Source organism: Macaca fascicularis, chromosome 20, assembly GCF_037993035.2.
Source record: "Macaca fascicularis isolate 582-1 chromosome 20, T2T-MFA8v1.1".
Lineage (NCBI taxonomy): Eukaryota > Metazoa > Chordata > Mammalia > Primates > Cercopithecidae > Macaca > Macaca fascicularis.
This window is the reverse complement of record NC_088394.1, coordinates 68044301-68069286: the sequence shown is the minus strand read 5'-3', so window position 1 is coordinate 68069286 and position 24986 is coordinate 68044301. Positions and strand designations below refer to the sequence as shown.

General features: G+C 39.0%; 1 protein-coding gene across 1 annotated transcript in view; it reads right to left on the bottom strand.

Annotated features, from left to right (window-relative positions):
* Nucleotides 1-24986, bottom strand: part of PMFBP1 (polyamine modulated factor 1 binding protein 1) — a 532821-nt gene that overhangs the window by 173717 nt on the left and 334118 nt on the right. The window contains exons 11-14 of the mRNA XM_074027855.1: nt 10408-10651; nt 9667-9824; nt 4659-4733; nt 3883-4071 (exon numbers count right to left, since the gene is read on the bottom strand). The gene's annotated coding sequence lies outside the window, so the exon portion shown is untranslated. The remainder of the gene's footprint in view (nt 1-3882; nt 4072-4658; nt 4734-9666; nt 9825-10407; nt 10652-24986) is intronic.

Sequence of the window (24986 nt, the reverse complement as noted above, 5' to 3'; positions counted from 1 at the left end):
ACTTCACATCTTGCCTACCTCACAAGGTTGTTGTAAGAATCAAATTAAATATAATGGATGTAAAAGTGAAAAACATAAATGTAGAAAACAAACTACAGTAATATTAACATACTGGTGACAACATCACCAATAGAAATCATAGCTATTTTCATATCTCATCCATATCAGATATTGTAGATATTTCAAAATATCCCTTACACTCATCACTGCTTTAAAAGTATAGTAGTAGAACCACCACTGGACTTTATTAATGTATTAACAGAGACTATACATATTATCATACCAAATATTGGTGTTTATACTTGGTTTTAATATTTTGATAGCTAAATTTCAATATAAATTGATTTTCTTTGTAATTCTACATGCTTTATTCTTTATTTTATGTATTTAAAAGCATTATACTAAGAAAGGTACATAGGCTTTAGGTATATAGCAGATTGGCAGTGGGGTCTATAACACAGTGAAGGTCAAGAACCCCTGAATGGGGAAGAGGTTGAAGAAGGGGTGCTAGTTATTCCAGGAAGAGGAAAAGCTTCATGGATGTTTCAAATTACATATAATGTGTCTTTAAGGCAAATGTTGATAGGCATGAAGACAAAATATGTACCTAACTGTTTTGTGAAACATAGTGAGCAATATATACTCCCCATGTTTTCACAGGAACATGTTGCTGGGGAGCAAACTCATTAAGCATATTAATAGCTCACCTAGAATTTCTGAAGCTGACAATAAAGGTCCATCATGACATCAGACTCTGCAGCAGGTTGTGCTGTGATAAAAGCCCAAGAAAGATGCCTGAAATACTTATTTGCTACCTTTTCTTGTGTGGTTAGAATGCTAAGGATCATCTAAGAGCAACCAACATTTGCCTTACATGCATTGTAATGGTTATAATAGGTGCTGGAAATACAGAGTATGCCAAAAAGTTATCAAACATTAACAGAAGCAGCAGTAGCTGTGGAAAGAGTACTTGACCAGGAGTCCTTAGCTTCAGGCCACAGCTTCAAGTCTGACACTAATATCTGTGTCACCTTGTGCATGTTTTATTATTGGTAAAATGAAGATAATGACTTCTGCTCTAACTTATCTTGTAAATTTGCTCTAAAGATCAAATGAGTATGTCAAGATGCTTAGAAAGGTTTGAAACATAATACATATGTTATTAATATGGAAATAAAGGTGAAATATCAATATTATAACATTTTATGTTTTGAATATAGAAATAAAGTGAAATTTTCTATCCTTGTATTATAAAATATATTGAAGAGGAAACCTTTTAGACATAGTATTTTAAAGACCTCTATATGTATAAAATATAAAATGTAAATGTAGCATATGAAATATCTATAACATAAGAGTTAAATTCTTACAAGACTGTAGACAATGAAACGTGTTATCTTAAGTCTTAGATAACTCCATAATAAAATCACTTTCTTATAGCTGGCAACAAGCTTTCAAATATGACCTGTAGCATAAGACAGCAGTGAATTTATGTATGTGCTATTTAGATTTAGTGGCACTAAGATCACAAGGACATACACATTTAATCAGTGGAGTACACTCAATTCTAAAATTTAAATCACTTTCTCCAAATAAGCTGGTTCTTCACAGGAATCATGCAAGCAAATGTTGACAAATATTGCAAATAATGGGAGAAAGACACAAATCTTAGGATTTTTCTTCCTAAAAATATCTGTTCTTATTAAGATGCTTTTCATTATAACTTGGCAGAGCAGGATTTAAGTATCAACCTGAGTCTTCCATTCTCTAGGTCAATGTTGAAAGTTTATTTCTACAGTAAAACACATGTTTCACATTCTTGGTGTTGCCATATAAATCAAACAAAGAGAACTGCATTCCAATTCTCTCCATTATTACAGAAGCATATAACTTACTAACTAGAACATTCTTCCATTTTTAGTTTGAAGTGTTTTTCAACTTCAAGTATGCTTGGAAAATTATTAAGCCAAGGCTATTGTGATTATATCTGTTAGACTTTTATTCCATATAAATTATCTAAGCCAAATGGAGTCCAAAATACTGACCCTTGACTGCCAGTTAGAATAGTCCCTAATCCTCAATCACGTGCTAAAAGAGACAAATGAGCTAGATTTGAGTTTGAAAACTACCACCTCTGAATAAAAAGAAAAACAATGAAGCTGAATATGCATTTGGGAAAGACACAGTTAACGCAAATGGTAGAGAAATGTGGAACACTATTCTAAACTGCTCGTGTTCACTGCTTCCCGAGTACAGACACTTGCACCAAGATACAGAGACACACACTTATAAACTCACACATAAGGATCAGAATGACTAAACATTTTTAAATCAGGAGAAGCAAAACCCAGTAGATTCTCCCCGACAGTCTGTAGAGTGCACACACACCCACTACCACACACCCTTGACCAGTGTAAGATCCAGAAGTGCTTAAACAATTTTGTAGGCATAAATTACAAATTAATGAAACCTGCCGAAGACAGACACATAAAGACACGCTGTTCAAGATATAAGCATTGAAGCAAGGCAGACACCTGAGAAAAACAGTCAGAAGTTCGCAAACTGAAAATATTGTATCCTGGACATTCAAGTAGATGAACGATTCAGGGTGAACAGATTTGTATCGTGGGGCCAGAGCAGATGATGGGTTTAGGCACCACAGTAGTCCCTAAAGACCATTCTCCCTAGCGTCCAAATTTCTAAAAATTAAAGCTTAATGGTTCCAATTCTTTATAAGATTGTCCTTTCAGGGGGGAAACACTGATCAGTGGTCTCAGTCTTGCTAGCTGGCTTCAAGGACTCTGCCCCCACCAGTTCCTCAGCATCCTTTATTTTTCCATTCTCTTGAAGAAGGGATGCTCTGTTCATTTCACGTGAGCTTAGATTTATGAGGTGCTGAGAAACAAGAGTATGGGGCCCTTCAAGTTGTACTCCCAGATGTAATACTACAAGTGAGTCAACACAGGATCTTAGCATTGGCTAACATGTTTGTGCTACAAAGCTTGTTTGTTACTGGATCCAAATGGATGCCCCAGTCAAAGCAAAAACAAAGCAACAACTCAAAAAGTCTTCCCTCATTGCCCCCAAAATAGCCCATTCCTTTCTGAGTCCAGGCTCCTGAATGCACATGAAACTGTGTAGCCTTGACTGGGGGGATCGGCACTCCCTCCTCAGCTGGAGGCTGCATTCAGAAAGAATGGATTTTTTCCAGCTCTGATAGTCTGAGATATTGTGCCTGTCACTCAGAGGCTGAGCAAAATAGGGTTCAAAACAGAGAACAGAGATGTATAAACAGATGCAAGACAGTGAGAAGAGTGTCCGGAGTAGGGAGACGAAAGAGATCGGTATCAAGCCTTATCCTGGGATGGGCCACTCTCTCTGTTCCTGTAAAAAGCTCCTAGGCTATTTTAATTATAAATATTTATATCTATGGAAGCAAATTCAGAAGGATTCATATCCCAGGGGAATGCAGATCAATAGATCTAAGCAAACCTCATCTCCAGGCTGACCACTTAACACTGTTATCACCGATTAAGGCTGCTTGGCCCTCTGGGAGGGTGTCAGTTCCCCTCTTGTCCTGCATGGGTCCACCCCATTCTTGGCCCCAAGAGGAAATCAATAACAGGATGCAGGGATCGATACACAGGACATCTGCTTGGCTGCAGTGGCTCACCTTAGGATCAGAGTTTGGTTAGCCCTTGTCTATCCCGCAAGCCCCTATTCCTTCCCCCAACCCCTCCATCCTTCCAGATCTGCTGGAGCATTCCAATTTTGATCTTTAGCTCACTCACTGAAATCGGCCCAGATGCTGCTGACTCTCTTGAGCAAGACATAAAGACTTGGTTAACATTTGCCTTACTTTCCAAAAGTAAAGAAACTTACCTGACCTCAAGGATCGAGTCAGAGTCGATTTCCCGCTTCATGGCCCGGGGCATGCTTTCTGCTGCTGACTGTCTGGCCACCAAGTACTGTGGGAGCAATTGGAGCTGGCTGGGTTACTGTTCCAGGTTTGCCTGCGTCTCCCTATGCTTGGTCTGCAGTTGATAGATCCTCTGCTCCTGAAGCATCCAGCTATTGACCCGCCCAGGGAAAGAAAGAAAAAAATGGAAAAAAAAAATCAATTAATACTAACCGGCTTAACAAAACCCTGCATAGCACAGGCCTGGAGCATACAGGGTAGGAGTTGGGATGGTCTCAGTGGCAACAATGAGTGTAGGGACAGGCTCAGCCAGCTAGAAAACCTGATGTTCCAGGGACAGGAAGCCAATATGGTAGGCGTGATCATACACGCACACATATTCTCTCTCTCTCTCTCTCTCAGCAGCTTGGTCTGACATGCCCTAGTCTGAGAGCAAAGAGGACAGTGCAGGTAAGTGTTCATTGTGAACTGGTGGAGGGCAACACATTCACCAAAACAGAAGAGGGGCTGCAACCAAACTTATAGAACCGGTGGATATTTTTGTTTTCTGGGGTTTTTTTGGGGGGGGGGCAGGGGTGGAAGAGGAGGAGACATTGTTTTGTTCTGAAAAGATAATACCATTTACATGTCGCAGGAGAGTTCCTGAGGCATTTCTTCGTGCGTCTCCCTATCCCACCACCACATACAGACACACATGAAGCTCTTTTAAGGGGAGCAAGAAAATTGGGGAGCACCATACCTCAGCTGCTAGGCCCTCTCTCTTCTGCAGGAGCTGGCTTTGAAGGCTCGGGATTTTTGCATCTCGCTGTTCCAGCTGTAAAGAGTTTACATAGGGAGGGAGCAAGGAAGGATCATGAATGTCAACCAATGAGCAATTAGCATGACAAGACTAAAGTATTGATCCACTAAAGCTCCCTGCACTGCTGTAGCCCCAGAGGTAGAGCGGCTCCCCTGTCACTAACTCTGATGGTGCATTTCGGAAGCCTGTATTGTAGAACTGGCTACCTTTTGTATCCCCAATCCCCTTCTCAGGGCAGGGGAGGATGGCACCTTCAGGCTGCCCATCTGCAGCTATCATAGTAGTCTCCATCCCTGGGCAGAAAGCTGCAGAGAAGAGCATAAAGAATGTAAAGATTTTGGCTGTCCTACTTTATTCATTTTTTTAAAATGCAGCTCCCTCCCGATGGCACCAGGCATTTCTATGTATTGATTGGAAAAGGGCTAGGGCGAAATCCTGGCCTGACAGCTGGGGCTGGAACTAGTGTGGTTTTCCATTCTGCATGGTCAGGGGCAAAGTGACTTTCACAGTACCAACTTCTGGCCAATCCAAATACACACTTACTGTGCACATAGTACTCATTTCAATCAGTAAGGGTCAAGAAGGGAGAGGGAAAGATGTTATTTCACTGACAACTTTATTCCTAGGTGTAAGGCTATCATACATCGAAAGAGAAAATGAAGGAATTTTCAACTTAGCAGACATGGTGTTCAAATGACACTAGCTAGGTGAAATATTACCTCTCTAAGGTTCTTCATTCTTGTCATTGATTCCCTCCTTTCTTACTCTCGGCTATAGGCACACTAACTTTTCATCATGTTTTCTACTTTTTCCCCTATCCATCCCATGTCTTCACAAATTTATTTCTTAAGTTGCTCTCCTAATTTCTTTTCATACACTTCTTTAAAGATCCCCTAGCATTCCATCTCCTTCATGAAATCTCCCAAGCAGTGGTAATTATGCATTCCTGTGTGAGCTTCTACTTATGCCAAAAACTTCTCTAGCAGTGGGATATCATAATGAACAACATGGTATGGTCAATACACTTAAAAGATATGGTCATTATACTTAAGATATGGTCATTATACTTAAATATATGGTTATTGTGGTCATTATATTTAAAGAGCTTACAGACTAAATGAATCATGAGCCATTCACTGACAGCAAAACCATCCATCCACCGAACTACCCAACCAACCAGCCAGCCATCTATTCATTGATACATTCAATTTGTGCTTATCAATAACTTCCTATTACCAGGAACTACTCTTTGCTAAAAATAGGATAGTGTGGCAGAGACTTGAGTGCCTGCCAATAACCATTTTCTCCTCTTCTTCCCAGGCTCACAGATAATCTGTATTTCCCAGCTCTTTTACAATGGGGTCTTATGACTGAGATCTGGCCAATGGAATGTAGGTGAGACAGAGGCATGCCTGGGCTGGCTTATAAAAACCTTCCTCATGGCCCTTCCTTCTCCTCCCTTCCAATGTGACCCTTGATGGTGACATGCTGAAGATGGGGTGCAACCTGGGTCTTTGGGGATCCAGTTGGAAAAGACTGCCCTGACCCACTTTGGACTATGGTGAAAGGAATCCAATTTTAATGTTGTTAAACAGCTGAGATTTTAGGATTGTTTATGTTAGTGTGAGTGTAGAAGCTAACATTACTTTTACTGACTAACAAAAATACAAAGCAAAAACAGATATGGCCCCTGCCTTCACAGAGCCTGAAGCCCAGTGGGTGAAAGAGATATTAATAAAATAACTACAAATAAAAGTAAAAACACAATTGTGATAAGTATAATAAAGAATAGGTATCTGAGGCAACAAACATGAGCCAGAGGAAACTCAACCTAGACAACTGCCACGATGCAATGATGTTGAGATATGAAGGGTGAATACTGAGAGAACACAGGGGTGTTCCACTAAGAAGGAACAGAACGTGGGAAGTTGATATGGTAAGGAGGAGTAAGGTACAGTTCAGAAACCAAAAAACCCCAGTATGAGTAGAACACAGAGAATAAGAAGGATATGATGCAACATGAGACTAGAGAAAGAGGTATGGACCCATCCATTCAAGGCCTTATAGATTATAGATTTAAGTGTCTGTCCTAAGATCACTGGGAAGCCATTCAAGAGTTTTATGCAAGGTTGGTAACAAAATCTTGTATTGTAGAAAGGTCTCTTTGGCTGCAAGCATGAAGAATGAATTGCTAGCTCCATTTCCAGCCATATGGTGGGTAGGCCGGATAACTCAAGAACCCTTCCACCAGAAAGTTATTTTGAATAAAATAGAACACACATTCTTTTAAGTGTAGGGCTAAGCTTGCAAGTAGAAAATTCCCCAAATGCCAGGTACAAAGAGGGAACTGAAACAAAATCAGTAAGCTGTGGGATGTGTATCTGCCTTGAGGAGAACTGCCCAGACTCAGTGACTACAGGGATTAGGTTTTAGTATTCACATGGGGACAAGGGTCCACGAAAACTAGCAAGGGGAAACTGAATCCTCACATAAAACTAGACCCTTAAAAAGATGGCCTAAGAGGAAAAAAATCCATCTATTATCACAACAGTGCTTGTCTTTTCATGGTGCATAGGAAGGAAACAAATGTCCTTTGAGAATCTATGACTATGCTTTACAAGGTAAGGGGATTTATAGTTACTATCTACCAAGTTGAGAAACCTCTAAACTGAAAAATTAAAATCAAACTTAGTCTCAGGCCAGGAATATCCCTGTGGCATTTGGCAGGAGCAAACTCAAAATGCTCTGGAGAGCCACACTTTCACAAAGGGCACCTAGAATTCCTGTAAATAAAGCCCTGGTGAGGATGTACCCACACATCACAAAACTAAAGACCAAGAGTGAATGTAGATAAAGTAAATAGCAGATTTATACCTTTGAGAACTTCAGGTGATAGAACAATCTGGTAGAGACTGCAAATAAGTATGCTTAAAATGATTAAAGACATAAAGGAAAGTGTCATGCAAAAATAGCAAAGCATTTTGAAGGAAAAAAAGAGAATAAACTAGAGGAAGATAAAAGTCATGCATTCAGATCAAGAATGCAACTTTAGACCGGGCATGGTGGCTCACACCTGTAACTCCAGCACTTTGGGAGGCCAAGGTGGGAGGATCACTTGAGACTAGGAATTTGAGACCAGCCTAGGCAACATAATGAGACCCTATCTCTAAAAAAAAAAAAAATACAAAAATTAGCTGGGTTTGGTGGTGTACCTCTGTAGTCCTGCCTACTCAGGAGGCTGAGAGGGGAGGAGTGCTTGAGCCTAGGAGGTGGAGATTGCTGTGGGCTATGATCATGCCACTGCACTCCAGCCTGGGTGACAGAGTGAGACCCCCATCTCAAAAAGAATGCAACTTCTTCCCAAATGTGCGGGACTCTTGGTATGATATCAGGATTTAGGAAGCAATCATACTTTTTTCTTTTCTCTCTTTCTGTTAAATATGTTATTTATATGGGACAAATCTCTCGCTTGCTCTGTCAGTGACATCAAATATATAAGGGCATAATGATGGCTCCAAAGCAAGAAACATTTTCCATATTTAAAACTGATGATCAGCTCATAAGATATTCTCTCTGTTGTGGTTGTTGAAATGTCTCATAAAGGAAAATATCATCTCAGTGTGATTTCTTTGCTTCTTTGCACTGTTCAGCTCAATGTTCTCTCTCCAGCTGGGCACAAATTGAGGACACTGGCCTTTTCAACGGTGGACAAAAAGCCATAATGGGAGGGAGGTGGCAAGCATCAAAGGAAAGCTCAAAATAAGGAAGTCTCGTTATTTTACCAGAAACTACTTTTCCTTGTTACTGTTTCAAAAATTATTCCCATGTCTCACAAAATAACTGAGAATAAGTAATATACTAACCTCAAGAGGTTACCCAGTCAGCCTGAGCTGGTGCTCTGGATGAACCAAATCCTAGCATATTTCTTTATGGACCCAGGCTAAAGTTGTAGTGAGGGTTTTTGGTAGTGGAGAGACTTAGATGGAACTAGATGATTCCAAGCTCAGCTGGAATCAGGTCAATTTCACTCACTTCTGTCTTCTGAGACATTTATCACCATCACCATCATCATTATCTTTTATTGAAGTTCAACTATCTGCCTGACCACATGTTATTTCATCTTATTGTCAGAAAACCTCTGCAGAGTGGACACTAATATTCCCACTTCTTGGATGAAAGATACAGAAAAATGAAATGACCCGAATATTCTCATCTTATGTTAGAACCAGGGATAGGATAAATGCCCTTAGCCTTCCTTAGCAGGTTTAAATAGAGACAAAGTCATTCAGAGCCCTAAGAAGAGCAGGGGCTAATAGAGAACTTCTTTCTTTGCATGGTTTCAAAGCAAGTTGTTCTAAGCAGCCAAAATTAGGCAACTGAGTTCAACCACATTCATCTGTCTTCTAGCAGTGAATGCAGATTTACCAGGTAGGAAGAGAGATACTTCAGACAACAACGATTTGCAAAACTTGGTGTATCCAGTAGGGCTGCTTTCAATCAGGGCTGCTGATGAAAAGGTCAGGTTATCTGAGCCCCACTTATTTCTTCCCCACCCTAACATCCCACCTATCCACAGGATCTGCTTCTTGTTCCTTCAGATGTGTCCTGGGCTATTCACACCCCACCACCCCAAGATCATCCTGTTCCAAGCCACCACCAATCATAGCATGCCCCAGAAGCCTGCTAATGGACATTCCTGCCTCCACTTTGCAACTTACAATCAGTCCTCCCCACAGCAGCCAGCTCCATCTTTTACCATTGAAATCAGATAATGCCACTCCCTCACTCAAAACCCTCCAAGGGCTTCCCATTGCACTTTGACTAAAATCCCACCTCTTTGTCAAGGTCTACTCAACAAGGTCTGCCCCACCTCTTGTCCTTTAGGTGTTTGCTCAAATACCATCTTCTCAGAGACTATGCACCTCAGAGGCAGATCCCATCACCTTACCCTGTATGTGATCTTGCTTTTGAACAGTAGATCGCAGTGACCAAGCACAGTGCTAGGCACAAGGAAACTAAGCAATATTTATAAGAATGAAGAAGTGAATTCCATATCTTCATTGACATCCATGACTTCTAAGACAGAGGAAATGAGACACCTGAGGACTAAGAAAACTTACTATTAATTGGTCTGCCCTGGAAAGAAAGTATTTGGCCTGTTGTCTCAAGATAGACCATTTATGTAAGGAAATCAGAATAAATATTATTTTTTATGTGTAACTATGGGTGAAATCCGACTGATAAAAATAAAAGTCTGGACTAGTAACTATTTGAGCTTACTATTTACGAAGTTGCAGTATGTATAATTACATTTACATCAATATAGTATTTTCTACTTTCAAAAGCACTTTACTATATATTAACTCATCTTTTTTCAAAATAACTTTATGAAAGAGACAAGTAGCATTCTCTGCATTTTACAGATTTAAAAAAGTGCTAATGGCACTATAGCCAGTGAGTATCAGGTCACAATATGGCCTGGCAAACCTGAAGGCCCAAAGACTAACCTTACGAGGATATTTTCATTTATGTCACACTGGGAAAAGGACAGACAGGATACACAGAGGAAAGGCTTTTGTTTAGGGTGGTATATGATGTTTCTGTAGGGTGGTGTATTTGTTTCCTAGGGTTGTCATAACAAATTACCACAAACTGGATGGCTTAAAACAACAGAAATGTGTTTTCTTACAGTTTAGGAGGCTAGATGTTCAAAATCAAGGTGTTGGCAGAGCTATGCTCTCTCTGAAGGCTTTAGGGGAGGATTTTTCCCTGCCTCTTCCATCTTCTGGTGGATCCCGAAATTCTTGGCATTGCTTGGCCTGTGGCAACATCACTGTAGTCTCTGTGTGTCCTTTCTTCTTCTTCTAAGGATACCAGTAATCAGCTCTAGGACCCATCCACATCCAGTATGACCTCATCTTAACTAATCACATCTGCAAGGAGCAAACAAGATCACATTCTGAGATTCTGGGTGGACAAGAATTTTGGGGGGACATTATTCAACCCACTAAAGACGGGCAGTATGAAACTGTAAACATTACCTTCCTGTTCATCCTCAGTTTCTGTATGTTCTTTAAAAGAACAGGGATCCTATATATTTTCTCCTTGCATTTTGTTCTCTCCCCTGCCTCTGACTCATACCACCACTGGCTCTTATCCCTGTCTCTTCCCCTTCCAGTAATATTTCTGTAACATTCTATATGGATGAATCACACAAACATGCACATTATGAATCCATGCAATGGTACAACTTGGTTTTCTTTAGAAACTTTTCTAGGATATAGATTCCAATGATGTCCCAAAAATCAGATAAATTCTAGCTAGAAGCATAATAGCTCTTAGGCAGAAGAGCACCCACTGGTTCCAGGCCATGGTAAAGGAAGGCTGGAGGAACAGTTCATCAATAGCTGAGTCATAGGGTTCCTATTAATAGTCATATAACTAGGATTGTTTCAATATAGCATTTAAGGTTTATAGTCTTTATGATGGTCTTTCTCATGCCAAAGGAAAGAATACTTAAAAGATAATGACTTATTTTAGAATCTCTTAGTACTAATCCGTTTTGAGCTCCATTTCACAAGCTCTATTTCAAGTGAATATTTACATAGTGTTCATAGCTATGATCTTCATATTGTAGCATCATATGTTCACAGATATTGTGGTCTTTGACAATCTCTCCTGTTATCTATTTCATTTTCCTTCCCTGGTTACAGAGGAAAACTCATACCTATAAATAATCACTTATGTTTTCTTTTCTCTGCTTGCAGTTTTGACTAGCTTATCTTCTCACTGAATATGGCTGTATTCAGTTCCTACCAATACGAAGAGACTATTGCTAAATATTTTTTTTTAACCTATTAGAGGAAGTTTCTGGCTCTCTGGCCTTAAAATCCTGTCTCCATTTATTCTTGAATAAAAAAATTAGAAAGAAAACATGATATTATGCCTTACACATAGTAGGAATTCAATCAACATTTATTTCATTTGGAAATTGACAGCAATATTTTGATTTAAATTGTACTAGATGAATAAATACAAATGGCATTCACTTGATGATGGCAAAATGGTGCTGGGACAACATCCAACAATGCGCCAAATGTTCCAAAATAAATTCAGATAAATAAAAATATTACAAATAGGCCCATAAAATTACTAGAAGAAATCATGAGAGAATTCTTTAAAATACTGTTGGAGAGAAGTCTTTTCTAAATATAACACACAACCCAGAAGTCAAAACATAAGGATTTATAAATTCATCATCATAAAAGTAAAACAAATTTCTATATGAAAAAAATCATCATAAGTAAACAGAAAAATGACAAGCTGGGAAGAATTTATAATTCATATAACAGACAAACGGTTAATTTCTATAACATATGGATAAGAAGCTCCTATAAATCAATATATAAAAGTCTAATAACCTAACGGAAAACAGGGAAATAGTTCATAGGAAAAGAAATAAAATTACTTTTAATCATATTAAGTAAACAAGCTCACTCACAGTAAGAGAAACACAAATTAACTCCACACTGAGATACTATTTGCAAAACCCCCAAACTACTGATAATACAATGAACTTGTGAAGGTGTGGTAAAATAGGTTTGTTTCATACATTGATGGTGGAAGTGGAAAGTGGCACAAACTCTATGGAATGAAATTTTCCAAGACCCACTAAAATTACATGCAGCTACCCTTTTATCTAGCAAGTCCAGTTCTATGAATTTATCCTACAGATATGCCTGCACACATGTGAAATGGCACATGTAGAAGGCTATTCATTGCAGTTTTGTAATCGTAAAAGATTAGAAACTACCTAAATGGCCATCAGTAGGATGCTGGTTACATAAACAATGGTGTGTCCACACAATGAGATATCATGAAGCTATGAAAACACTGAGTATTCTCCTAAACAGAAATTCTTTCTGTGTAACCACTGCAGGAAAATAAAATGATGACAGGAGGGGTCAAGAAAGGTCTTAATATCTAAGAACATAATACATTGTAAATGAAAACAAAAAGGTGTAGAACAGGTTGTGTAGTGTGCTGTTTGTGTAAAATTGGACAGAGGAGCATACACATGTATTAATGTTTGCTCATATATGTATGGAATATCTAAAAGGGTACGCAAAAACATAACATGCTTTGCCTTTGGGAAAAGGAACAAGGTGGATAGAAACAGGATTTTCACTGTGATCCTTTCGTATTTTGCTTTTTGAACTCGAAGGATATATTCTCTATTTAATAAATAAATATATTATAAAAATAGCTCTTACACATAGACATACCCATAACCACATGTATACACAGATCAAACTTCATTTGCTAATCAGACCTCAGACCCAGAAAGATGAATAAATCCTTGGCAAGTGAAGTTCTCGGCAACATTACCAGGCTATTGGGCTTTGGGAGTTACTGACATATTGACACCTGTGCTATAATTAGGGTAAGTGGAACTCACCAGTCAAACATATTCGTCTTCTCAATTCCTAGCACACACCAGGCACATTTGTTGAATTCAGAAACAAAAAAAAAATGAAGGATAAAATACAGGTTTAACAGCAAATGGCCTTTGTGGATAATCCCAAACTATTAGTAAAGTAAAAATCATCACAGTTGCTGTGCCCAGTAAGTCTGGAGACCTGACTTCCAACACTGGGCTGTCAGTTCACTGCATCACTAGTGAGTAGGGAGCCTGGACTAGATCACTTCTAATGCTCCCCCAACTACATGTCTCCTGGAAGTATCCTAATTGCAGCATTCTTTACCTGAGTGAATGACCAATCTCTTCATATAGGGTTACGTTGAAGTCTTCAGCTTCTCAGACCTGGAAAGACCTCAGTGTGTTTCCTAGGATCTCAGTCTGACACCTTTCCTCTTTGCCTTCAAATACACACAAGTCTTCCTGTTACCCCAAAAAACCTTCTCTTGAGCCAATGGTCCATTTTGCTATCCTTCTATATCACTCTTCTTTTTCTCTGTCAAATTTCTCCAGTATGGGAATTATACTTCTCCCATGATTTAAATTGACTGATACTTCTATCTGTCTCTTTCCCTTATTGAGGTAAAATTCTCATAAGATACAATTAACTATTTTAATGTACAATTTAGGGGCATTAGTACATTCACAATGTTGTCCAGTTATTACCTCTATCTAGTTCCAAAACATTTCATCATCCTTCAAAGGAGACCTTGCACCTATTAAGCAGTCATTCTCTGTTCCCTCCTCCTCCCAGACACTGGCAACCACTAATCTCCTTTCTGTCTTTATGGATTTGCCTATTCTGTACATTTCATATAAATGGAATCATACATATGCAACCCTTGGTGTCTGGATTCTTTTGAGGTTCATCCATATTATAACAGGGGTGTCCAATATTTTGGCTTCCCTGGGCCACACTGAAAGAAGAATTGTCTTGGCCCACACACAAAATACACTAACCCTAACGATAGCTGATGAACTAAAAAAAATTGCAAAAGAACTCATAATGTTTTAAGTTCACACATTTGTGTTGGACCACATTCAAAGCCATCCTGGGCCGCAGGTGGTCTGCAGGCTGCATATTGGACAAGCTTGTGGGGACTTCTTTCTTTTTCATGGCTGAACAGTTCATTGAACAGATGTGCTACATTTTGTTTACCCATTCATTCCATTGATGGGCATCTGGGTTGCTTCCACCTTTTGGCCATTGCAAATAGTGCCGCTATGAACATTAGTGTACACATATTTGGTCAACCTGTTTTCAATTATTTGGGGTATATACCTAAGGAAGGGGATTTCTGGGTCACATGGTAATCCTATGTTTAACTTTTTGAAAACTTTTTGTGTCTCTTTTTGAAGCAGTTTTCTCAGGCTCAGGGTGCAGACATTCATGACAGGCTCTTTCAATCAACAAATATTTATTAAGTGTCTACCAAGGGACAGGCCCTTTGCTCAGATGTTGGGGGATTCAAAGGTGAGCAAGACAGTCTCTTCATTGAAGGGCCTCAGGGTCTGGCAAAAAGTAGATGGGGAAAAAATAAAACACAAACTGGGTCATGTGTTTCCAACAATAAAAACCCTCCAGAGACTTACCACGGCAACCATAAGAAAATCTAAATTCCTTACTAGAGCCTTCAAGGCTCTGTCTATGCAGTTGACCTTACGCAGTCTTCATGTGGGAAAAACTCTGCTTGCTCACTGCTGTACCTTAAAACCTAGAAGAGTCGTCCCTTCATGAATATTTGTAAAACATAAATCAATACAGAAATGGGTGAATGCCCTTCTGTTCTCCCCCTTGGGCTCTATGCTCTAGCCTTTGTTCTGTGCCTTGAATGTGCCAACTCATTCCTTTCTCAGGGCCTTTGCACATGTTGGTCCTCCTATTTGGAATGCTGGTTCCCAGATCTTCACATGGCTGTTTCCTTCTCATCATTCAGGACCCCTGACCACCCTAGCTCAGAGACACATCCAACTCCATGCACTTAAACATTATCCTCTCTTATTTTTTTCATTGAACTTATCCATTCCTGAACATGCTTATTTCTTACTCTCCCTCCAAATTTAGGTCCTGTTTATATCATTTGCTGCTACATCACCTATACCTGGCACACATTAGGTGATTAATAAATATTTGTTGACTGATGAATAATTGCACTACAGTGGTGTCAAATGCTTACATTATGGTATATACAAAGCCCAGTGTTGGCTCCAAGGAGGGGGTGAGCTAGGAGGAGTCCTGGGAACTGAGCTTCCAGTTTTCTACCTCTGTGTCCACCCGCAAAGCTTCTACAATTATCTCTATGCCCCAAACACACCTTTGTCCCATGCATACTCCTATATTTCTGACTACTTACTGGACATTTCCAAATTATCATTCCCTAGCCCCAACAAACTGAATTTTTTCCTGCAAACTTAGGATCTAATGGCCTGCTTTGATATTTTCTTCAGCTGTGACATCAAACCATCAAAACACCAGTTCCAAAATAACTTAAAGAGTATGACTGGATTGTTTGTAACACAAAGGATAAATCCTCAGGGGATGGATACCCCATTCCCCATGACATGCTTATTTTATATTTCATGCCTGTATCAAAACAGCCCAGATATCCCATAAATATATACATCTACTATGTACCCACACAAATTAAAAATTAGAAAGTCAATAAAACCCCCAAACCATCAGTTCCTTCAATACTTCTAGTCTTATCTTCCATTCCCCAAGAGAATCAATAGAGTTAGCCAGATTCCAAACACACTAGAAATAGCATGTTGTGATTTCCAAGTATGGCCTTTCCTTTGTCATTGCCTATCCAAAGTTTTCTAACACGGATATGAGGCCTTAACTAACTGTTCCAGTCCACATTTATTTGGCCTTCATGGGACCTCCTAAAGCCTGTAATATCTTTCATTTTGGTATTTAATAAACATGACCTTGTTTAAATAGAAATAATTCACTCATTTACTCCAAAGAACAGAACATTCTTGAAATATAGGCTGTTTAAAATCTCCTTAATATCCACAGCCTCTCACACAGAGCTATATGCACACAGTACACACATAGGCAGTATCTTAATGAGTAAACAAATATGAACATTGAGAAACAATGACAAAATTTATCATGGGCCAGGAAAAGATTTCCAGAGAGGCTAAAAGTAGAGATTACTTGTATCTTTGCTTTCTATAAATCCTTCTCGCAGTAGTTCTCAATCCTGGCTCCATGTTAGAATCACAAGGCAATCTTTACCAATGGTAGGGCCCCATTCCTAGAGATTCTGATTTAGCTGGTCTTGTTTGGAGCTCTGGAGTCTTTTTCCAGAATCCATCATGATTTATAAAATGTTACTTATATATTTCCATGGATGCTTTCTTTTTTTCTTGAGTTTGTGGGTTTTATGTATGACAAACTATATGTCTGTCATGGTAAAGCAGGGGTTCTACTGAAATGTGAACTTTTAATTTAGAATAATCTCAGGATGAAGTGTTTGGGGACAACAGTGCTATGGTCTGAATATTTGTGTCACTCTAAAACTCAAGCTAAAACTTAGCAGCGTTATGGTGTGGGGAGCTGGGGCATTTGAGAGGTGATTAGGTCATGAGGGAGGAACGCTCACAAATGGGATTAGTGACCTAATAAAAGAGGCCCCAGAGAGCTGCCTTGCCTTTCCACTATGTGAAGACACAGTGAGAAGGCACCACCTACGAACCAGGAAATGTGCCTTCACCAGATACTGAATCTGCTGATATTTTGATCTTGGACTTCCCAGCCTCCAGAATTTTGAGAAATAAATTTCTGTTGTTTATAAGCTACTCTGTTTATGGTAACTCATTATAACAGCCCAAATAGCCTAAGACAGAGAGTAAAATATCCACTGATAATATTAAAACTAAACATACAGAAGAGGTGGCAGACACTATTTGTTTGTCATTCAACAACCATTACGGCTCTTCTTCTTTGCTAACAAAACTCTGATTTTGTTCAAACGGTAATGTGTCCAGCCTCAGGGGATGGATGACAATTGGCCTGGGACCATTTGGCAATCTATGCCTCTTTGTTTGATACTTACCTTTCTAGCTCCTTGAAGCTAAGGTGACCATGTGACAGAGTCCCTGCCAATGATATTTATGGGTAAGTCTATTGACTTACTGGGAAATAGTTTGCTTTCTAAAAATGAGGCGGGCCTTGTGTATGTCTTGTTTCCCTTCCTGATTAGATGCTTCATCAGCATTACCAAAAGTAAAAGCACAGGGACAAAAAGCCAATATACTGAAGATGACAGGATAGAAGGAGGAAAAGGTTTTGAGTTTCTGATAATAATATTGAGTCTCTGGAACTACCAACCTTCTAACATCTTACTGTCTGAAATTAAATGTCTTTATTACATACTCAACTAACAGATGTCAAGTTTTCTGTTTTTTTCTGCTAAAAGCATTCTCAACTGTCTTAGTCTGCTCGTGCTGCTATAAGCAAAATACCATAAACCAGGTGGCTTAAACAACAGAGATTTTCTCACAGTTCTGGGGGCTAGAAGTCCAAGATCAAAGTTCAGTAAGGTTGGTTCCCAGTGAGGGCATCCTGGTTTGCAGACAGCCGCCTTCTCCACCGAGTCCTCACGTGGTCTTTCCTCAGTACATGCCTGTGCCTCAGGAGAGAGCAAGCTCTCTGAGATCTTTTTTTATAAGGACATGAATCCTATAATGAGGGTCCCACCCAAATGACTTCATCTACTCCTGATTACTTCCTAAATGCCCTATTTTCAAGTATCATGAAATTGGGGCTTAGGGCTTCAAGATATGAGTTTTGTAGGGGACACAATCAGTCTCTACACCAACTAATACAAAATTGCTCTGTTCACATATAGGAATATCTTTAGCCGATGGCTATTCCCAAAGCTAAAAGAAAAGCCTTGTCTATGCTTTTAATGGCATTCTTCAGGGGTTGGTAAAAAATCATGGATGTACCATGAAGAATACTGCAGAACATATAAAAATGTGGCAAAAAAGAAACAAAAAAAAGTACAAAAAATGACAAAAGTAGAAATCCTCTGTCTATTCATTCACTAAATATTCATTGAATGCCTGTTATATGCACCTCACCCTGTGGGGATTCAAAAGTGAAAGTTGTAGGGTCCCAGACCTCTACAGTCTATTAGGAAAGATAAGAGATAGAGAAATGACTGGCGAACAAAGACCACAATTTTCACCCTATGGAGATACAAAGTGGTATGAAAGTTCAGTATTAGGAGAGAGAACTTCATCAAAGAGGTGAGAGTTGGCATGTCCCTTAGGTTAGCATGAGCATCTCTGTAAAAGCCAGATGTAAACTGCTGCAGAGAGCCATATACATAGCATTGTCCCATCTGCTTTGGGCTGCCTTCTCTCAGAATGGATTCTCCTGCTGAAAATGGACAGCTAATCAACTTAGTCATGAATCTGCAGCAGAGTTTTAAGCCTGATCTTGCTGATGAAGACGAATTCATATTTGCCTGGAATAAATGTTTCACTTTAATCCAGGGTACTAACTTTTTTGGGCCACTTTAATATTATTTAGGAACATGGCAGGGTAATTAACCAGCAGCTTGTGCTAATACACTTAGAAAACATAAAATCGTTATTACTTTCTCATCAGATTCATCATTAATACCTTTAACTATCAGGAATATTGGTTCTTAGCCTTCAATGACTTATTGGGGAAACTGCTATATTATAAAAGCCAATAAATTGTTTGGCCCCTTAAGGAGAGCTAAAGAAAATTTATGTCAGTGTAGGTTATGTAATTTCTTCCAAATTTTCACTCGTCTCTACCATGTACCCCAGTGCCACTTCAACCAGCTTGCTGTTAACAGTCACAGAACCTGAGGTGGGAGCTCAAATGGAGGTCTGTATTCCATATATCTAAATATTTAAAAGTTACAAATCAAATGGTTACATAAAAACATATAACATGTTGTATCTTCTTACTCTGACAAATACATACCTTCATTACACCCTGAGAAACCACATATTCTAGTTAGGAACCCTTGGACTTTAGACCGTGACAGTGTGGGTATTTAGTTCACAGGTCCCAGACTCCAACCCATCCCCCTTCTCTTTCTACCTCTGGCTTTGTCTCTCACTATGAATTATTTCATGCAGATCTGTGTGGGCACTCTGCCTACACATCCAAAATTCATTCATTCCCCAGTCCTGCAAACAGTCACCCCTTGGATATCCCTCAGGCCTAGTGTTGTAGACCAAAAGGATGGACCCAGGGAAGAGTCCTGTACAGGTCTTGCAGGCACGCTTGAATTTCTAGAGTCCTGAGGAGTGGAAAGTGGTCTAGAGGAAGGGAGGCTGGCAAGAGATGAGTGGGCACCCTGCTCCCTGTCCCCCTGATCCCATGGAATCCCCACACAATGGGAAGGGATGAGATGGAGTCTGAGTGGGGCCAGAGTAGAGCCCTCTAATATGAGGCACAGAACTGGGGCCCATCTTGCTGTACGTTAGACTCTCTGCTCTGCTGCTTGTCAGCAGTGGGGACTTATGCAAGTATTTGCCTATATGAGCCTCAGTTTCCTGATGTGTATGTGGGGTCTTAAATTGGCTGCTTCTGCTACTACACGTGGTTGTTGAGAGATCCATGTAAATTTAACAGTGTATGTGAGTACTTTGTAAAGATTCCATATACTAGTAATGTATTGTTAATATGCCATTTTTTTTGTTTGTTTGCCATTTTACCATGCACTAATGGAAGGGTAAAGCACCTGTCTGCTGTGCACCTGCTCTAGTGTCCTCATTAACATATAACCAAAAATCACGAATGAAGAGCTGATGACAAGGAGGCAAAGATTACCAAATGATCATCCTTTAGGTTTTATTTTTCCTAAACTTGCTGATTCCTCCAGGTCCAGAAGGATTACTTTAAGACCTTCAGTTTGTGGACATGTGCTAATTTGCATGGGTGATTTGGCCCCCAGATTGATGCTGTGCAAGGGACATTACTCTCCAGCTATAAGGCAGGGTAACTCCTGCATTAAGCAGTAAGCTGACTGATATCTCATCCCTTCAGCTGGCAGAGAATATGCAGTGTAGCTTTGTGGCAAAGGCAGGAGATTGAACGACTGGGGTGTGCCGGGGAATGAATTACACCGTGAGCTTCTGCATCCATAAAAATGAGGCCACTCTTGGGTCAGGCGGGTGGGTGATGTGTCACACAGGCAGGTTAAACTGATTCGACCCTCTGGCTCACTGATTTGAAGCTGACAAAAGGGGCTGTGCTGTGGCTCTGGGCTCAGAATTATCTTACTATTGTCTCTGGCCATTTTGAACCACGAAAGCCTCTGGATTTTTATTTTTTTTAGGATTGTATTTTCTTTCTTTCTTCTTCTTTTAAAAAATCTATTTCATTCCTATTTGCACAGAAATCCAAATCAATTTCATTCTCAGGGTAGGGATTTTGCTATATTTGGGGCAAAATCCCCATATCTTTATGCTGTTTTAGCATCTTGCTAAATAGAACAAATTGTGCTATTTCTGGTTTTTTGCTTTTCAAAAGCAATTACTTCTCTGTCATTTCTAGACATTCAGGCAGAAGAGTCTGCCTTGATTACCCATCCTTCCTCTTCCCTCCCCCTTTCAAGTCTCTGGCTTCTGCACTGCTAGGGAAGGGTTCAATTAAATGAGGTGTCAATGGAGCTACAATGGTTTCAGGTCAGAGACGTCAGTAAAAAGCTCCAGAGTTGCGCTGCCCCTGTGTATGTAAATGTATATATTTATACCGGGGATGTCAACTTGCAGGACTCTCCTCCTCTTCTCTTCCCGATCAAAGATGAATGCTGAGGCAATTACTGCAAAGGAAAAGAAAATCAGGGCCCCCTCTTCATCCCTGTGCTGTTGGAGTTTAATTGCTTGGAATAATGGAGCAGGAGTCCCTTTCCTTTGTACACAGCCACATTCACACACACACACACTTTCACAAATGGTTGTGCTAAGGCATAAACACACATGATGGAGTGTGCAGGAAAATATTCACGTACCTCTAAGTCCTATGCATGTACATATTCACGCACATATTCATGTACCCCTAGGTCCTATGCATGTACATTTTCCTGCGTGATACAAGGAAAAAATACTGTGATCTCCGACTAATTTAATAAAAGCAATGCATAGTATCTGGCCCATATTAAAAGCTATATTTTTTCTTCCTTTATAAAAGACTGAAAATTTTTATTCTTATACTAAAAGAGATAAAGTCAAAGAAGGAAGAAAATACAGGGAGAAGTCATAGCAACAAAATACACAAATTCTTTAAATTGCTTTTGTTGTTTAATTCTTCTGTACAAATCACAGAAGTCCTAGGTCTCTGCACAAACACTTCACATGTTAAAACCCCTCTCAGACCATTTTTGCTTTGTGTACGCAGTTACAGGGGAAAGCTAAGTATTCCACACTATTCACTGTGTTCTAGGCTATTCTGTTTTTGTTCTCATATGGCATGGGTCAGGAAGAGGGATTCTAAGTTGCATCAACAAATACAAGGAGTGACATTCAGACACAGAAAATGTGAGCTCTGTCTATAATTAGTTCTGCTGTGTCCAGGCACCGGTAATGCACATGGCATCAAGCTGGGGTGAATCTATGGTCACACAAAGAACATGGGCTCTAAAGCATCCACATGGTAAATATAGGTTTTCATTTCAGCTTCCCGAGGGCTGTCAGGTTTTAAATATTATTATTTGGCTTAATTGGTTCCTCCTTTGATGGCAAGCAAGTAAAGATGGGGGAAAAAAACCCTCACAAATCCTGTGATCAACACAAAGATACACCACAGACACTTGGCTTTGTGTTAGGACCACTGAAAGTTTTTCTTTTTGTGGACTGAATAGTTAAGGTTGTGGGAGTGAAGTACGTGCCCATACTTCCTAGGAAAGTTAAGAATAAACACAGATTCTTAGAAAGGAATTCAGACATGTTTTTTTCCACTGTTGTGATTTTTGAAATTTTTTTCTGAAAATTTCAGAAAATGGAACCAAGTATAAATAACAACAACAAAATCCCAAATTACCTTATTTTAGGGGTTTGGAGATAAATGTGGTTATGTGGAAGAGCCCCACAAATATTTCAAAGTGTTGCCTTGAAACCTTTAATGTCTGTAATGTTTTTGTTTGTTTTGTCCTAAGGCTGTTCTTGGCCTTGAGGATGTTCTCTCTTTAGGGTCCCCAGTGCTTTAGAAGGCAGTGAGCAAGAGAGATCAAGTCCTTGCCTTCCAGAGTTTATATTCCAGTAGAAGAGACAGACTTGAGCAAATAAATAAATTGACATACATTATAATGTCAAGTAACAATTGAGTGCTATGAAGAAAAATAAAACAAGATCAGAAGAGAGAGACTGATGGAGTTTTTTTTTTTTTTTTTTTTTTTTTTTTTTTAAGACAGGGCAATCAAGGAAGGCTTCACTGAGGAAGTGACGTTTGAGCACAGACCTGTTTGAAGTAGAGTGAGCCATGGGAACATCTGTGGGGCAGGGGAATATACTTGGCTGAAAAAAAACACAAGTCCTAAATTGAAAGATGGGAATGTGCTTGGTATATTTAAGGAACAGCAAGGAGGCTGGCATGGCTGAAGGGCAGTAAGAAGAGTAGCAGAAAATGAATCAGAGAGGTAGCCAGGGGGTATATTGCATTGGGCCATGCAGGCCAAGTAAGACCTTATATTTTATTCTAATAGTGATGAGGAATCATTGGAAGATATTGAGGAGAGAATGATATTCTCTGGTCGACATTGTAAAGGGCTAATTCTGGCCACTATGTGGGGGAAAAGCACAGGGAGGCAAAACTGGAAACAGACATCAGTTAGGAGAGTATTATAGCACCAAAAGAGAAATAATGGTGGCTTGAATTAGGGTAGTAACAGTGGAGGTGATGGGAAGAGAAATTGTACTCATAAGCTCTTCCTAAGGAAACTACTAGAGGACAAACTTTAGACTAAAATTACTAGAGAGGCATTAAACATTAAATAGTTACTTGTAGAACTAAGTGGGGATTAAAAAAAGAGTTTATAGTATATAATACCTATGTGATCTGAAAATCTAAAGATGGTATAACCATTAAAAATAGTGGAGGGGCAGAGAGAAATAAGGATAACGTATGCCAAAAATATTTAACTGTTTTTAGTAATCAAAAATGGTTTTTGATGGTAGAATAAGGATAATTTCAAACTCATATATGTAATATGGTATAAAGTAAATGAGTAATTATGGGATATTCTAATTTTATCATCCCATATGTCCTTGAGAACCAGAACTCTTGGTGTGGAAGAAAAAAGATGTAGGTGCAACACAGAACATTTAAATTAATCCCGTAGTCCTGAATTTGAATTGGAGATATCAATATGAACTTATGATACTTATGATGTATTTATCTCACTACATGGGAAATATAGGCTACATATATATAATAAATATAATAACATAAGTATATGTAATTAGATATTTATAAACATAAATATAGGAAATAAATGCTATATTTAAAAATATCCATATATATATAAAAAATTTCATAGTTCAATCCATTTAAAACGCCTGGAAATAACGACCAATCCATTAGCATTAAGAATCTTTAGTGCCCAGATTGTGGTCTAGAAATACTATTTTCTATTAACAGAAATCGAAGCTTCTTAGAGAAATGGTTGATTCCAGGTCTAATGCAGGAAACATACACGATAAGTTGGAATATTGTACTAGTCTGTTTTCATGCTGCTGATAAAGACATATCTGAGACTGGGCAATTTATAAAAGAAAGAGGTTTAATGGACTTAAAGTTCTGCGTGACTGGGGAGGCCTTACAATCATGGTGGAAGGCAAGGAGGAGCAGGTCACATCTTACATGTGTGGCAGCAGGCAAAGAGAGAGCTTGTGCTGGGAAACTCCCCTTTTTAAAACTATCAGATCTTGTAAGACTCATTCACTATCATGAGAACAACACAAGAAAGACCTGCCCCCATGATTCAATTACTTCCCACAGGGTCCCTCCCACAATACGTGGGAATTCAAGATGAGATTTGGGTGGGGATACAGCCAAACTGTATCAAATATCCTTTTTTTTTTTCTTTTCATTCTTTTTCCCATTTAAAAAGTTATTTTTAATTTCACATATGCATGGGGTACATAGTAATGTTTTGATGTATATAATGTATAGTGATCAGATCAGGGTAATTCGTGTATCTATTGCTTGAAATATTTATCATTTCTTTGTGCTGGGAAAGTTCAATATCTTTCTTCTAGCTATCTAAATAACATACTATTGTTAACTATAGTCATCCTACAGTGGTATAGAACACTAGAACTTATTCCTTTTATTTAGTTGTAATTTTGTATCTTTTAATAAATCTCTCCCTATCTCTCCATTCTTCCTACACTTTCTAGCCTCTAGTATCATCTGTTCTACCTTTCACTTTTTTATAAGAACAAGTTTTTTTAGCTTCAACATATGAGTGAGAACATGTGGTGTTTAACTTTCTGTTCCTGGCTTATTTTACTTAACATAATATCCTCCAGTTCCATCTATGTTGCTGCAAATGATGAGATTTCATTTTTTTTACGGCAAAATAGTATATATATATAATAGCATATATACTACATTTTCTTTATCCATTTATTTCTTGTTGGATACCTAGGTTGACTCCACATCTTGGCTATTGTGAATAATGCTGCAATAAACATGGGGGACATATCTTCAGAATAATGACTTCCTTTCCTCTAAATAAATGCGCAATAGTGGGATTCCATGGGATCACATGGTAGTTCTATTTGTAGTT